This window comes from Notolabrus celidotus, chromosome 22 (assembly GCF_009762535.1).
Source record: "Notolabrus celidotus isolate fNotCel1 chromosome 22, fNotCel1.pri, whole genome shotgun sequence".
Taxonomy (NCBI): Eukaryota; Metazoa; Chordata; class Actinopteri; order Labriformes; family Labridae; genus Notolabrus; species Notolabrus celidotus.
The window spans coordinates 10,830,205-10,846,138 of record NC_048293.1 but is presented as its reverse complement, the minus strand read 5'-3'; the positions used below and the strand labels follow the sequence as shown (position 1 = coordinate 10,846,138).

At 42.1% G+C, this 15,934-nt stretch overlaps 1 long non-coding RNA gene across 4 annotated transcripts in view; it reads left to right on the top strand.

Moving 5' to 3' along the window:
* Nucleotides 1–15,934, top strand: part of LOC117806366 — a 41,814-nt gene that overhangs the window by 13,258 nt on the left and 12,622 nt on the right. Inside the window, exon 4 of one of the 4 annotated variants that reach the window (XR_004629654.1) lies at nt 1,480–1,966. The exons of the other annotated variants lie outside the window; for them this stretch is intronic. This is a non-coding gene — a long non-coding RNA (uncharacterized LOC117806366). Of the gene's footprint in view, nt 1–1,479; nt 1,967–15,934 lie in introns of those variants that run through there. 4 annotated transcript variants of the gene reach the window in all.

Below are 15,934 nucleotides of genomic sequence, written 5' to 3'. Positions count from 1 at the left end.
TATATTCACAAAGAGCATGTGGTTAGGTATGCGCACATTCATTTTAAAAAACCCACTCCATAGAGATTTTAAAGTAGTTTTCCCATGGCAAGCAATTTTTAAAATGGCTACGACTGACAGAGGGAAATGGAGCATAATAACATGTCACACAAGAAAACATAGCAAGGAGAGGGAGAAAGCAGACTTCTCTGACAGACAAGAAAGCCCACACCAATTCACATTTAATAAGTGTCCTGGGATATCCAATTATGTTTGCTTTTGAAAATTGATTCATGTGTCTTTAGCAGCAATTTTCATATTAGCCTCTTTCAAATAAACATCTATTAGGTTTATGTATCATATTGGTGTGTGGCGACAGCAGCAGCCGGAGCTAAAATAAGTCTGTGTCAGTTAGTCAATAAATGGAAGCGCGAAGACGACGGACAGATTAGAGTGCTTATCTCTTTTCATCAACTCTGAATGCTGACTGAATTGAAGGTCAATATCTGAGGATTCTCCAAGCCAAGCGGGCGTCTGGAGAGTATGGATTGGCTAGTGCTTGCAGCGCCTCTGTCTGTCTTTGTGGCCGGCCAGGGCCAATTTCAAATGTGTCACAGCAGCATTAGAGCCAACAGTTACCTGGACAAAAACGCTATACATCATACTGCATTCCTCTTTAACACTTCTACCCCCACCGCTCTCTTCTCTATTCTTCTTTCTTTCCTCAACGTCTAAGAGTTCTCCTGGTGGTCTAGATATGTCACACTGTGGGCTTTGTCATGCCTTGTGACACATGGTGTGAGTTATCTGCAGAGACTTGGGAAATGTCTGCTGAGAGACAAGCAGAGGTGGGTTATATTTATGATAACATGAAACACAATTGTGTGCTGGTATTGACTGGGAGATTAGCAATCTTTTTTTTCAGGAACAGATGCTGCAAGCAAAGGAGGGAAAAGTTCTTTTTGATTGTAAACTAGAAAACACACATATTGGGGGGCTACAGAAGGTAAAAGCATGTTTTCATTGGGCCATCTGTTTACAGCTATTTTCAAGGTTGTTCATTATTGATTACATCTCTGTTTCTCTTTCCTGAGACACAGTCCAAAAAAATGTAGATAAAGAACTATTTAAAAACTTATTCAGGCAGTGTATAACTCTATCTTGCTTCTTTTCTCTCCCTGATTTGCAATGAATGCAGAGGTTTTCTTGTAGGAAATGGACAGTGAAAGCCTGATAGGCCGTGAACGGGGCAGATGGCGCTCTGCTCTCGCCTCCAGCTTCCAATGTTTGTGTTTGAGCTTAGCTCCGAAATCACACAAAAGACAGATAAAACAACATCAGCACTCGTGTGGTGCCACACATGCGCATATGCAGAATGTGTGTGCATGTGTGAGTTTTGTGTGTATTTGATGTTGGTTATGAGGCTGTAGAGGTGGCGCTTGTATATTGAAGGGTCTTGTCCAGTGTGTCAGAGGGCCCTTTCGGCTACTCTCTTCTCAGACAAAGCTTTGGTGAAGGGGCTCACTCCAACAGGACATGGCTGCTGGGGGGAGAGAGCAGCACAGCACTCCAGACCTACTCGCCTGCAGGAGGAGGCTATCTCAGCCACCTCGTCCACTCCTCAGGCTGGCCAATCCCCCTCCACCACCGCAACCACCACCACCCACGGGGAAGGCCATGTCTGACCTTATCTCTGCATGTGCGCAGATGTCTGCTGCAACACACACTGAGGGACCGCAGAAAACAGGCTTTCTTGCAGAGTGTTGAAAATTCACAAAACTCTCAGCACTCTCTCATCTAAAATGTGTACAAGACCTACCTCTTTTGAAACTGGGAATAAGGAAACGGTATCAGACAATATCTCACAAAGTCACTATTTGCATTAAGCATGAACAGAAATGTAGACAGCACATTAATTTATTTTTCTACTTGGACTGAAACTGCAAAAGAAATTCATATACTTTTGCAACACTGAATAAAAAGAAAGCGCCTGCTGAGTATTACAAGGAAATGAATGGCTGGCTTTATTTGTGTACGCATCTGTAATGTTATTGTGGGCATTTTTATTCATGCAGGCAAAGTTGTGAGCTCACCCTTGGCTTTTATTTACATGGTAGTCTTTCGTCTGCTCAACGGGAGAGCCTAGCTAGCTGTAGATAGGTCCTTTCAGATTCTTACAAAGGGCGCTTCAGCTGCTTTTTGTTGCAGTAACTACCTCTTTCTTCCTCACATTTCAAATATCTTTGGTTCAAACCTGGTGGCCTTGATGAACAAGGTCTATGGAATCAATCAACTGCGTCTCTTAGAAGATCTTAACATGGTTTAATGTTGGCCTTGCCACATTGTGCTTTTGAGATATAAACCTCATCCAACTTACGCCTGAGATCCAAGTTTCTTTTCTGAGGGGTCTTTTTGTGTAGAGTGGATTTCAGAGAGGCCTCAGTGTGGGCAAAAACACAACCGGGGAGAGACAAGCAAGGCTGAGGCATATTGTTCTCACTAATAATGAATGACAGCATACCTCAAGTATTTTCTGACTCATTCATTCACCTCAGTCAAAAAACATCTCTAAATCAGCCAACTTCAATTTATCATGAACTTATACTGAAACAATATTTGTGCTGTTGAGTCCATGGCCAATATGCATAATTTATGCTTTTATCTATTAATATATTAAGGTTTAACATCATTTGGCAAACTGAATATCCCCCTGAACATTTATGTATGTATACAATTTTTCAATGCATCAACATTGGCATTAACACAGTTTTATATTTTTGTTTGTGAATAAATGTAAGATTTTGATTACATTTTATAAGAAAGCAAAAAACAACTGTAAGTTTATTCAAATAAATGATACATTTTTCATTCTGTCCTCACGTGCAGCAGGAAGAGTGTTGTTAGTGAAACAACAGACAGCTATTCATGCTGGACATATGTGTGAAGCACCATCAGCGTCTACAGCCTCTCCCAGCTTTAGTAAAACACTAACATCTGCCTTCAGTTTTTATGGCTCACAACATATGTCCCTTCTTTGTGACAAAGCTGTGTAAGGCTCTCATGCTGTTCCTGTCCTCTAGTCCAAACATACATCTTTAGATACCTGTCAGCCTTTATTATTCCGTCCCCTGTCGCTGCAGATAAGGGAAGTTAAAGTTTAATGAAATGCAGCCAGGCTATAGAGGCCCGGCTTTTATAATTTGTCACAGGCTGGGTGCTGGGAGCCTACTGCTATGTAAACATGGTGGCAGTGGTCACGGCCATTACTTCTAAATGACGGAACATGGACGAAGTGGCAGAAAATGTCACTCTGCAACAGCCATTTTCCTGTTGTTGCCTTGCCTTGCTGTACTGTGCTTTGCTCACCCTATAAACCAAGATGGAGACATGAAATTTGAAAAACACAAATTCTAATAAAACTGGCGGTAATGTTTTCACAGCAAATTACCCACAGAAAGTATCCAAATGCAGTCATTTCCCGTCTGTATTTTCACATAAAATTGATAGCCAGCATGTTTCTCAGGCTGTGCTCTGGGTAGCCTCAGTATGCTTGGGTAAGAACAAATATGGTTGTAAGAGTGATGGGTGCTGAAGCCCTGCAGCTATACTCCCAGTGGCTAAAGCCAACACACTGCACTTTACCCCGGGTAGAAGCAACAACCTATTCCCTGTCTCACACTATAGGGCCACAACTCTACTTGCACCATATAACCCTAATCATAATCAAAGATAGACTCAGGTAGCCTGCAGCTATAGTGGTCAAGGAGCTCTGATGCACTTTATATCACAGGAATGAAGAGTCTTATAACTAACTGACATGAGATTAAATATTTCCTGCATTAGGTTCTCACTATGTGTACCTTCTCACTGAAAACCACGAGTTACAGAAACATAAAACTGTTGCCTTAAAGGAATATTTCAGTGTTTTTGAAGTGCAGTTGTATGAGTTTTAAATCACTCGTAACTGTACTAGCCACAACGGATGCTGCTCAGCTCGGCCCCTGCAATGAGAAACTCCAGGGAGCAACAGCACACAAGCTAGGCTACAGATTTCAGCAGGCGGGGCCATTTCTGCCACGTAATTTAGCTAATTTGGAAAGACTCTGACCCAAGCACTCATCACGGTTTAGGTGCACGCTTTACTGGGATTTTTTTTCAGCACTTCAGATTGCCACCAGATAGCCCGTTCGTCTTTGCACTAGTTGCGGAAACAACACAGACGTGCTCTTCCGCCATGCTCTAATAGTGATTTAAAACTCATACAACCCCATTTCAAAAATACTGAAATATCACTTTAATGTTAATTTCTCTTATTTAAAGAAGTGTTATGATTGGTGCAGTTCATTTAGCCAAAGAAAACCAGCAGCCCAGTGTGACATAAGAGAAAAGAACCATCCCTCTTCACTGGTTTGTTCAGCACTACAAGAAACTCTAGGAAACGGCTTATTCTGCCACTTCCATTTTGAGCTCCATATTAGCCAGGACTGCAGTCTAGCTGAGAGCAGGGGTCCACACTCCAGAGCAGACACACATGGAGCACACACATACACCATACACAATTCCGCTGCAGTTGATGTCTTAATACAGGCAGGATCTAATTTAGCTGATCCCCTGACATTTATCCTTTAGGTAAACTCTAGCCCTCCCCTCTTTTTTCCCAGTGGCACCAATGCCAACAAAACGGCTCAGGCATATTTTAGAGCGCCCGCTTCACACATCAAAGTGCCCTCAGGGATACTCAGAGCCTCCTCTTTGGTTTCTAGTGAAATACTCTGCATTTGGTGTTATTTCTTAGGCCCTTTGTGATCAGGTATAGGAAGTTAACTAAGAGTACACTTGATGAAAAGTATGGGGGGATTTTATTTATTCTCCGATGCAGCCATTTTCAGGTGTTTCAAGGCACTGATGGGTGTACACAACAACATATGCTCTCACTTATGGCAAGGCACAGCACAAAGCTGTTGAACAGACACGCGCAAATAAGCAGAGGTGGGCCGATGCGTGTGTGGGTGTGTGTGTGTGGGTGTGTGGACCGGTAGGGGCAACAATCAGTAGCTCTGTGACAAGGGAGGGAGGTGGTGGCTAGCAGGAGGGACAGAGGGACAGGAGTGATAACAGATTGAGCGAGTCTGATAAACTCTCCTCTAATGGTTCTGCCGGTCCCTCTCCCCCTCTTTCACTGGCGGCGGATTAGAAACCTGGATAAGGAGAAGCAAACACTGGCGGCTTCTCTGAGTAAGCAACAGAGAGAGGGAAGCAGAGGAAGATAGAGAGAATGAGGGAGGGAGATGGGAGGAGGAGAGACATGAGGAGAATGAAGGACAGAGAGAGAGGCAGAGTGGGAAAGGAGCCGGAGAGGATATTCAAGGAGTGGCACTTACCCACAGCCATCCATCGTTTCTCCTTCCACCACTCACCTCCCCCCCAGATCCCCTTATAGCCTCCCGCTTTATTTTTGCCTTTTCGGCCCTCGACAATGCAGTTACTGCTTACGGAGCACTGGAACTGCTCTTCGAGCCTGAAGTCAATGATGGGTTCAAGTGGCAGGATGCAGGAGGTGTCAAACACGGCCTAATTCTGTGTGGTTAACGGCTAGGCGTGACACGTGCAGGACAGTGTAAACATGGATTAGGTTGATGTCTCAATCACAGCATGGCACACTGACAGACAGGCTGCTGACAGAAGCAGCAACATATTGAAGCTACTTTCAGTCCATACAAAGGTTTATCATATATATACCGTCCCCATCAAATAGAAAATCATCTTCTCTGATTGTAATTTCAAGTTATTTTACTTCTCCACATCACCTCTTCTATTATCATAAGTAGTCTCTTAAAGAAAGCTTGAATCAGTATCAGTATTCTTCTTCCAGTTCCAGTTTTCATGGAGAGTTTGTTTTTTAAACAATAAATCAAAACTTTTGTATGGATTATTTAACCATTACAAAACTCAGAAGAACTTTGCTCAGCTTGGTTCATGTAATTGTACTTTGCAGCTGAATGAGTTTAACTTCTTTATATTTGTTGCAACTGATTTCACATAAACACAGGATTTTCAAGATTGCTTCTAAATTCACTTTTAAGGCGGAGTTCTCAATCAGTCCACACTTAACAACATTTACACACAAACAAAACAATTTAAAGGAACATAGATACAGAAAACAACACAGCATAGAACCAAGTGGCAACAGCACGACAGCAGTTAGGTTGAGTTCAGCATTTCCAATATGGCTCCCGCCGACAATCGGCTTCAAATCAGCGCTTTAGAAACAGATGGGTGACGTCACGGATATTATGTCCATTATTTATACCAGGGGTGTCAAACTCATTTCAGTTTAGGGGCCACATACAGCCCAATTTGCGGTCTAAGCGTGCTACCCATGTACAGAGGCTTTAGCCCTCGTCGCAGAGGTCGCTGGTTCGATTCCAGCCTCTGCCATTTACTGCATGTCCTCCCCACTCTCTGCTCCCCACATTTCCTGTCTCTCTTGTAGGACAAATTTGAAATAGCAGTTATTGTCTTCTCTGTAATTTTTTCACTATGCAAAGTCATCCCGCGAGCCGGATTGGAACCTCTGGCAGGCCGGTTCTGGCCCGCAAGCCGTATGTTTGACACCCCTGATTTATACTGATTTATAGTCTATGCATAGAACACAATATAAGATAAATACAGAAAGATATATAGAACAGCTATTTTTCAAAAATAGGTATGCAATTGAGTTTGAATGTCCCTTCTTTGTCATTATTTTAAAGAATAGATTTAGTGTTGAACGTAGCTTTGATTTAAAAAAACATTGACTTTTACATTAAAGGCAGTGACCACAATCTGACCAGAAGTGAGATGCTGTGTTTTATTGAATATGGGAAGGGTGAAACCCCATGCCTGATGTAGAGGGCTCAAAATAGAGATAATGTAACCATGCAAAATGAAGCAAATAATTATATCCAGCTTTAAAGCATCTATTAGAGCAATACTGTATGAACAAATGGAAAATTGCTCACTCAGTAATCTGTCCATTTGATTATTGCTGCTGAGGATGTGTGATTAAAATAGTGTAATTATATCTACTTTATTTTATTCATGCTCTGAACAAGACATTGAAATATCTGACAACTGTACAACTGCGGTAATAGTTTGATTGACCGCAGACAATAACATACTGCAGTAAATTAATTGAATGTTCCATTTGCTGCATTGATCCATGAAAAGGATTCACCCCAAGGAGCAAACTGCACATAGCTTTTACAGTGCAACAGGGGTGAACCTATTTAAAAGACAACCATTGACTTCTACCACTATGTTCCTTTCAGACTGAGCGAATAGGAAGCATTAAAGCACCACTCCAGACAGCAGGAAAAAACACTAGCTTTAGTGAAACTCTTGCCACTGTGTCAAAGAAGAAATAAAACAAATTGCTATACACTGGTGGCAATTATGTTGAGTAGCGTCCTAGTCGGCAGGATCGTCTCTCTGCACACAAGACAACGTTTGCTTTTGAGGGCCAGCGAACTCAACACGAGAACGTGAGACTTCTCATTCTAGTATGAAGTGCTGCAAACAATATGCACTCACAGCAAGCACTGCTCGACTCAGGAGACGACATGCTCCAATGATTGTGCCTTTGCCACAACTATTTGTGATTGACAAAGGCTTGTGTAACTCACCATCGACTTTACCTCACAATCTGGTATCTCCGTATATCTCTGTGGGAGAGCAAACAAACAAGCAGTAAATAACTCGCTCACTTGGTCCCCAGAGGCTGTCAATCAAATGGACAAGTGTACACTACGCTGTGTTAGAGAGCTCAGAGCTGAACTAATCCAGTAAATACAACAAAAGCCCGACCTGAAAAAAATCCTCTCTGAAGATCCAGTCTCAAACCACAGGAGGAAAGCTGGGAACACAGAAATCTAATGACTCCAAAGCAGGCATGAAGTGTGAAATCCTACTTTTCCAACTAACAGCTGAGCCTGCATGTGAGACAAAGCTAGTAAAAATTGTTGCAATGATAGATTATCATATTTATGGATTCACTGAGTGGAGTCATTTGCTAGTTAATAAGTTGCTAGCGGAAATATTAGCTATTATATTGAAAAGCCATGTGTAAAGAACATCACTTGAAATTCATAATAGCCAAATTAATGCAACTATTGTTGGCTACTGGAGTCTTTCAATAGCTGCCTTGCCATCATCACACTCATCATACCAATGGATTACACTGAACAAAAGAGCTAAAGACTAATTATTGGAAGATCCACATAAACTAGTGAGCTGGCGAAATATTGTCTACACTAGCCAAATTCTCAATCTTCTTCTATTAATTAAGCCATTTAATCATCCACCACACTAATTGCATAATTAAATCACTGCCTCCTGGGTGCTACTGATGTGCAGTGGGTAATCTGGTGCAAAAAATAGCGCTCATCTACAGTGTGGGTTGGTTGATAATGGTAATGGATGGCAAGGTCCACAGCAACTCAGCAAGGAAAACCTGCTTGATAAATACTCAAAAGGTAATGGTCAGTTATTATACCACCGGGATATGAACTGGGCATGACAAAGAAAATATAAGGGGGTGGGGGTGTTATGTGTCCCAGTATGATAGTAGCATTTTAGTAGAGAAATGGAGAATACTAATGCCTTCCTCCATATGAAAGAAGATAATCATGCTGTCAAATACAGCATTTTTGTACCTATTTAGAAAAATTCAAACACAGTTAGATTGCATTCTAGTTCAATTTTTTCCCTTTATGTTATAGCTATTGTGGGTGTTGTAAAAATTGTATTGAACTAATGTCTTCTCAACAAAGTAACCTTATTGTCTGGTGAAATACTTCACACAATCATGTGAACATCAATGAATATGGATGGCATTTGAAACACAACAAAAGTAAGTTGAAGCATTTCCTTTTAGATGGCAATACATGTGTACATTGAGCTTAAGAATACCAAAAAATACACAATGAGAGATTCAAAACTAGCTATAAAACAAACAACCAAATCCATGTAAAAATACACAAAAGAAACACCCCCTTATTCAAACACAACAGCATGCTGCAGCTCTCCAATTGAGTACAATTGTGGTCAGTCGACATGAGTGTGACCAGCACAAACACCTTGTGTGTTGGCATTGTCGGGTCTGCTCGTCTCAGCACAAGACCCAGCAGCTCCAGCCAAGTGTTTAAATTCCTGAAGAGCCTCCAGAAGAAATTAGTATGTAATGGCCACACTCTGCAAGAAGAAAGACCCATTATGGCTTTCCACTGACTGTACTTGGCTTTCATTTGTGAGCTAAATGGATGCGCGTGAAGGTGAGAGTTCACTAGCCATTCAAGTATTTGGCTTTAACTGGCTCCAGCACTCTTGCTTTAATTCAAGCAGAAGGACAAGTATGAATAATCGCTCCGGATAAGACTCATCATAACCACCGGCATGAACCCCCCACCAATACACACATACAGAGACACTCACACACACACTAACGCACACACACAAACATCCACCACCAACCCCCTGCCCCCAAATGGCTGCTGAAGCTTAATGACAAAATGCCATTTACTTCATGCCTTTTAATTTGCAATTTGTCAGCTTTTGTTGCTGCTATCTGATTTTGGTTTGTTAGCTGCACACTGTATTATTTTGATGCAAATTTCTGCAGCTCATCTCGACTGGTTCTAATTTCATGTTTGTTTATCAGAACTAGAGAAAATAGCTAGGGAGAAATGGGTAACTCTAATCAATGTAAAATAGAACACAAAATATCCAATGATTACAAATCTGCGAAGGCTGGCAGACTGTGCAGGGAACCAAGGCTGTAGGATAAAATAGCCCATGTGGTATCATGGAGACAAAGAAACCCCTCCCAGCTGACACTGTGGTGATGAGTTTCAAAAAATATAAGGTTTAGAAAAGAAATGTCTGTCAGCAGGCCTTTAATGAAGGAGTGACTGGTTTGTTCAAATACACAGGAGTGTACAGCCAAACTGCTAATACGGGGCCCCAAGGGTGCTCATCTCATGTAATATATGCACAGGCTAATTTATTGCACCAGGACTAATTTCCATTGCTTGTGCTTGGAGTTGCCTTGCTAATTATGGAATGTTTTTTTTTCTTTTAACCATTTTTTCTCTTCCTGATTCATAATTGCACATCCACATTCAGGGGCAGTGTCTTTGCAAATGAGATGAGGCCTTGCCATTTGGCATGTACGGCCCCCCCACACCCAGGTGAGCCCACAGCCCACACAGGGCACAAGCAACGCACCGATCCTTCCAAAAAACACCCACCCTCCCAATCACCGCGGCTTGGATCTTTGATGGGCTCTGCCCCCAGAACTGCTATGACCATCTCACAAATATCAGATAGGCTGGTGTGTAATTAGACTTGGGACTTTAATTAGGAAAAGTTAACTGTCAGATGAAAGCTGTCACATCTGTGATACGTACTGCTAGTTCAGTGGAGGGATCCCAGGGGGGTCTGCATCAAAAGGCCCTTCCCTGCTGAGCGGGCCCACTCTAGCATGTTCTCATGCGCCAAATCAGGCCCTCTGAGTGGCAGCGGATGTGAGGAGATAGAAAAACAGAGGCACAGAAACACAAGTTAACTGCAAAGGAGAGACGAAGAGGAGGAGTAAGAAGGAAAAAGGCAACGGAGGAAACAGAGAAGAATGACAGAGAAGAAAGGGAAAATGTCGCTGAGCTGCTCGGCTGTTTTTGTGTGTGTGCGTGTGTGTGTCTCGTTAAATGGTGAACACGGCACAGACACAAAGGGATCTGAGGGAAAACAATGTCGCTTAACAAGACATCACTGGCTCATCATTAGCAATTTGTTGAGGGCATAATTTTCCCCTGCCCCTTGCATAATAGGTGCCCTGGGATATTGCCGATGCTTTTGTGAGCCCTCATTTGGCTATTTATTTACTTGGCTCATGTCACAAAAGAGATCTGGCCACCTCCAGCGAGAGCCAAGATAACACTGCTATGGCTCCACATCACAGTCCTATTAAGATGGAGCTCCTTTAATTGACTCCCCTAGCTCATTGCCTGACCTGTGTCTCACTGATCCCACCCAACCAGTAACAGTCCTCGTCTCACAGGGCAAAGCTTACAGAAGTGTGATGTTTTTGTTGGTCTTTTTTTTTTTGGTTGATATGCTAAATGGCCTTGTTATTGGGTGCACTTGTTTGTTTTTAAGCATTGTGCCCTGTGTAAAGGTGCTCATGATTCAGTATAATGATTGAGCTACTCGCTCTCCTCCTCTCTGTCTTGTGCCCCCTCTCCGTATGGGAAAAATACAACAGCTGCAAACTGCTGTAGCAGTGTTAAATATGGTGAAACGGCTTGACGGATATCACTGCCATTAATCACAAAAACGAGCGAGAAAGCCTTATAATTTTATTGTGTGCGTTTCCTGTTTACCCATCACCGCAGATGGTACTGCCAGCGTTCCACAGAGGAGCTTTCACACTGTTGTTCCATCTCCCTCGCTTTCAGTGGCCCCTTTTGTAACAGTATAGACATTGAGTTGTCATTTACATTCATCAGACACATACACTGTGGATGGATGGATGGTCAAATGGATGGATGACCAGAGTCATGGCAACAGCTTAGCTATTTGGAAAAACAAAAAGCAGTTTTTCTGCAAATGGAAAGAAATTGATGATGCTAGCTTGGTACAGCACTGACAGATTGAGATGAGCATAATGCTGTGCATACACAATCTGCGGACCTCCGGACTTCCTGTGACTTGCCCCTTTTTTCCACCCATCGTTCTTTGTGAATGACAGCATTCACATTAGTGTGACTGTTATATGATTGTGTGCGCTGTTGAGGAAATGAAAATCAAGTATTTGACCTTGGAACTTACAAGTGGCTTTGTCTTGTGCTATGGTGGCCTTCAGACTGTTGGTGCAGTAGCATCATCACATGCTGCCATTCCCCCTTTATTTTTCCATTATTGTTAAGCCTTCATATCAAGACTAAACAGCATTAATGTATTCTGTCCATAGCATAGCAGGAATTTGCATGAATTTATCAGGCTTAAAGCCTGGCTGCCTGTTCTTAGTTCCTCATTGCGTGAAGTGTGTTAAATGTACACACATGCACACAGCAGCCCTGTGTCTGACGCTTTGACATAAGACTGTGCTTCGGCAAGGCCAAATGAGAAGATAGTGAAATCGATTTCCACATTGTGTTTCACACCCTTTCATCAGGCCTGGCCCTCGTGGCTGGAACGCTTGTGATTTCAAAAGCACTTAACATACGCCAGCCCCTTTGTTCAAGAAGCAAACTACTTCTGAGGCAACATCAATGCAAATAAAACCAACTAGCAGAGCGGAGGGAAACTCAAGCTGAAGAACAACCAAATTACCCGTAGTTAATACGTCTTCATTACAATTTCTCCCTCTCTTTTTTTCTCTCTCCCTCTCTCTGTCTCTATGTCTGTCTCTCCCTCTCTCACCAGCATACCAAAGATTCTCAGCACTAATGATTTTCTGGGTATTAAAGAGGCACCCACTGCTGTCACTCTGGATATGAAACAAGAAAACAGATTATTGTCGAGATCACCCACTGTGAAAACCCAAATGATACTTAAAAAATAATGATGTTCTTAACCACACTCATTAACAGCACAGTGCAGGAAAGAACAATACTCTTCTCCAGGAAAGCCAAACAGATTTCAAATTAGAACATAAAGCAGAGAGGCAATCAGTTTGGGGGGAAAAAACACACTGAGGATGGAAACAAAGCTGAGGGTGTGGTGATATTCTGTTCCCACACACAAGGGTTTGTTTACACTAGCAGTGGTTTGACGTGACTGAAGATTTAGCCATGGTTATTGGTATAACTCTAAATTTTTTGTATTTTTTAATCATTTGCTAACACATAAAAGGGAAGCACATGAAATATAATCCTGTGAAGTAAGTTTTTGACTACCTAAAATCTTTGGGACCTGAATGTAGTTGATGCAATATACGCATGAAATCATATTTATAAACAATGTTTTCCCCCCAACTGTTCTTCACTTCGAACAGTGTGCACACTGTGTATTAATGTACATCTGTTATATTTTCTCTGCTGAAATAATTGGCACCACATGGTAAGAGAAACAGAAAAGTAGCTTCTCATTTGAACACAGTGTAGCAGAGATCTGATTTTTTTTTTTTTGGCTAATTTGAAACTGTAAGTTTAGTGCTCACAGCTTGACAGGAAGTCCATTTCAACAAGTTGCCAATGAATACCCAGAGCCTCATTTCCATAACATAGGAGAAGGATTCAAATGTTGGCCTATAAACAGACAGTAAAGGAAGTCCAATGTTCCATAACTCAACCCTTCTAATGGCGTACTTTCCTGAATAGGACAACTAGGGACACAGTGGGATTGTTCACTTCTCGCCAAGCCAAAACGATTCTTTGTCAGCCAGGCATAAATAACATAGTGTTGATTGTTCTGTCAAAGTTAATCTGACAGCTCGGGGAAGCAGTCATTTATCTAATGACAGAGTTTCTATGACGACAATCGATCCTCCTGCAGGCTAGGGTGTGTGTTTGTGAATGTGAGTGTGATAGGGTACAAAACACTTGAAATTGGCTGTGTTAGTTGAAAACAGTAAAACACATTGAGGAAGAGGGGACAGAGATGCTTTGTGGTGATGTCCATTACAGTATTACTTTAACACATTGTTAATGCAACCACCGCAAAGTTTCTGTACGCAGTCTTTGGTCTAATTCTTCATTTGTAGGATGCCCTGGACAAGTGTCATGTTTGAGAATAGGAAAAGTTAAGTGCTGGACATTTTCAAAATATAATGTACAGGTACACTGACAGCAGTGTAAGGGTTGCAGTTTGTTAAAATTAGCTAAATTACATGGTAGAGTTGACCCCATCTTCAGCGGTTGATAGCCTGGATTCTGTTTTGGTTCTCTTGCTGATTTCTCATCAAAGGAGCCAAGCTGACCTTCATCCCCTGGGTCTAATACACTTACCATTGACAAGTACCTCTTACAACCCCCTTCAACAACAACAAATAAAAGAAGAACTATCCTTTACGTAAAATTGGTACAAAGTGGCAACCTCCGGCTGTGAAAATTGAAGCCAAATGCGGAAGTGTTGAAAACTGAAATTCTTCGAGTGTCCGATTGAGGCTGGCTCCGGAAATACCGGAAACCACATACACACAAATTCAAAAAAAGACGATCTTTACAGCAGAAATAAACATGTTTACAGCCTGGTACAAAAAATGAGTGTAGTCTTGATAGCTCATTTCTCGATCGGCTCACACTTTACGGGGAGGTTCATAAAGCTGCAGTTTCGAAGATATTACGATTACGAGTTTTCCATTATGAGACACATAGCTGACTTGATTGACAGCCCGGAACCCTGTAGCTGTTGGCTAGGAGGCTCAAATCCTGCCTCTTTTCCTCACACTAGCTCGTCAGCAGGTAGGTTGAGTTCAGCGTTTCCAATATGTCACCTGCCAACGATCGGCTTCAAAACAGCGCTTCAGAAACAGATGGGTGACGTCATGGATACTACTTATTTACATTATTTACACAGTCTACTCTTGCTCCAAACTGGTCACTGCTATAGCTTTTATGTGACCTTGATAAATCCTAACAGTGTAGCTTCAGGTAGTGAAGAACAAGCAGAAAGTAGATTGAAGTGTTTTTCGGAATGATGTCCTTGGATGTCTCTTGTTGTAAAATAATTGCTTGATAAATTTGTGTTTTCTTTCAAGTACCCCCTTGGAGTTTTTGCTTGTCCCTAGAAAATGAATGACGGCAAGAAAAAACACCTATACCTTTATAATGCTATGCATCCCTCATAATGAAATGCATTAATACTGCTAGAATGCTGAGCATTGTCAAATTGGGATTATAATGAGTTGAAGGACATTGTGTAGCACTGAATGACCCAGAACCATTGGGTGATAGCTGGCAGCAGAGAAATTTGAATATTTTCTTGGCAGATGTCTGGTCTGCTGAGCCCTGTCAGTACTTTTAACATGGAATCGCTCTGAAGAACATTAAATGTAGTATCGATTTAATTCTAAAATGGCACAGCTTGTTTTGCCTCTTTATGAAATAAGAAAATATTAAAAAGAACTATTATCTGTGTCTGCTTTAGCCGATGTCCAAGTGTTCTGACACCTTGACAGCATGTCTCAAATAGGCTACGTGCAAGAAAAGACTAAGACAGAACCTTGACAAATATCATCCATAACATTAAAATGGCCCCTATTGTCATTACGGACAGAGAGATTAAATTCATCTCATCAGACGTAAGTATGACTGGTGCCTCAATAGGCTGATGCCAAGCGGCAAGCCAAGAAGATTAGCAGGGCACTGATATTATTATTTCCGCCTATCAGGGATTTAGCAGGGAGGCAATTGTAATTTCTAGGCTTATTAGTTCACACTCGGAGGAGAGAAAGCCCAGTGATAAAGCTGACTGTGACAGCCGGGCATTCCAGCAGCAAGTGCTGTCACTGTGACACTGACCAAATGCCAGTGTGCCTCTGTCCCTGTAATCCTGCCTAATGGAGGTTAACACACAATACAAAGAGGTCCTCATCAATGATCACAACAAGCTACACATTTGCATTTTTAAGTTATAAGAGCGGTCACAGAGAAAATAAAAATTAGGGAGGCCATGACTGGTGGAAATGAAGAGGAGCTGTGAGGAGGGAGGGATTTTATTGGGTGCACATAGAAATGCGAGCACACACGTTCACACAGGCACATCAAGTGTATTTTAAAGTTGTGTGGAGAAGTGGAGCAGCAATCTTGAGGGTGGCAGGCAGGCAGATCCTCTTAGCAATTTGAGACATCTGCCTCTTCTGCCTGGGCAGCCTGTGCCAGCGCCGGCCCCTGGAGAGAGCCCTGTTCCCAGCACACTAAAGCCCAGAAGTGTTTGTCTAGCCTAATAAATATTGCACAGCGCTTCCTCTTAATCT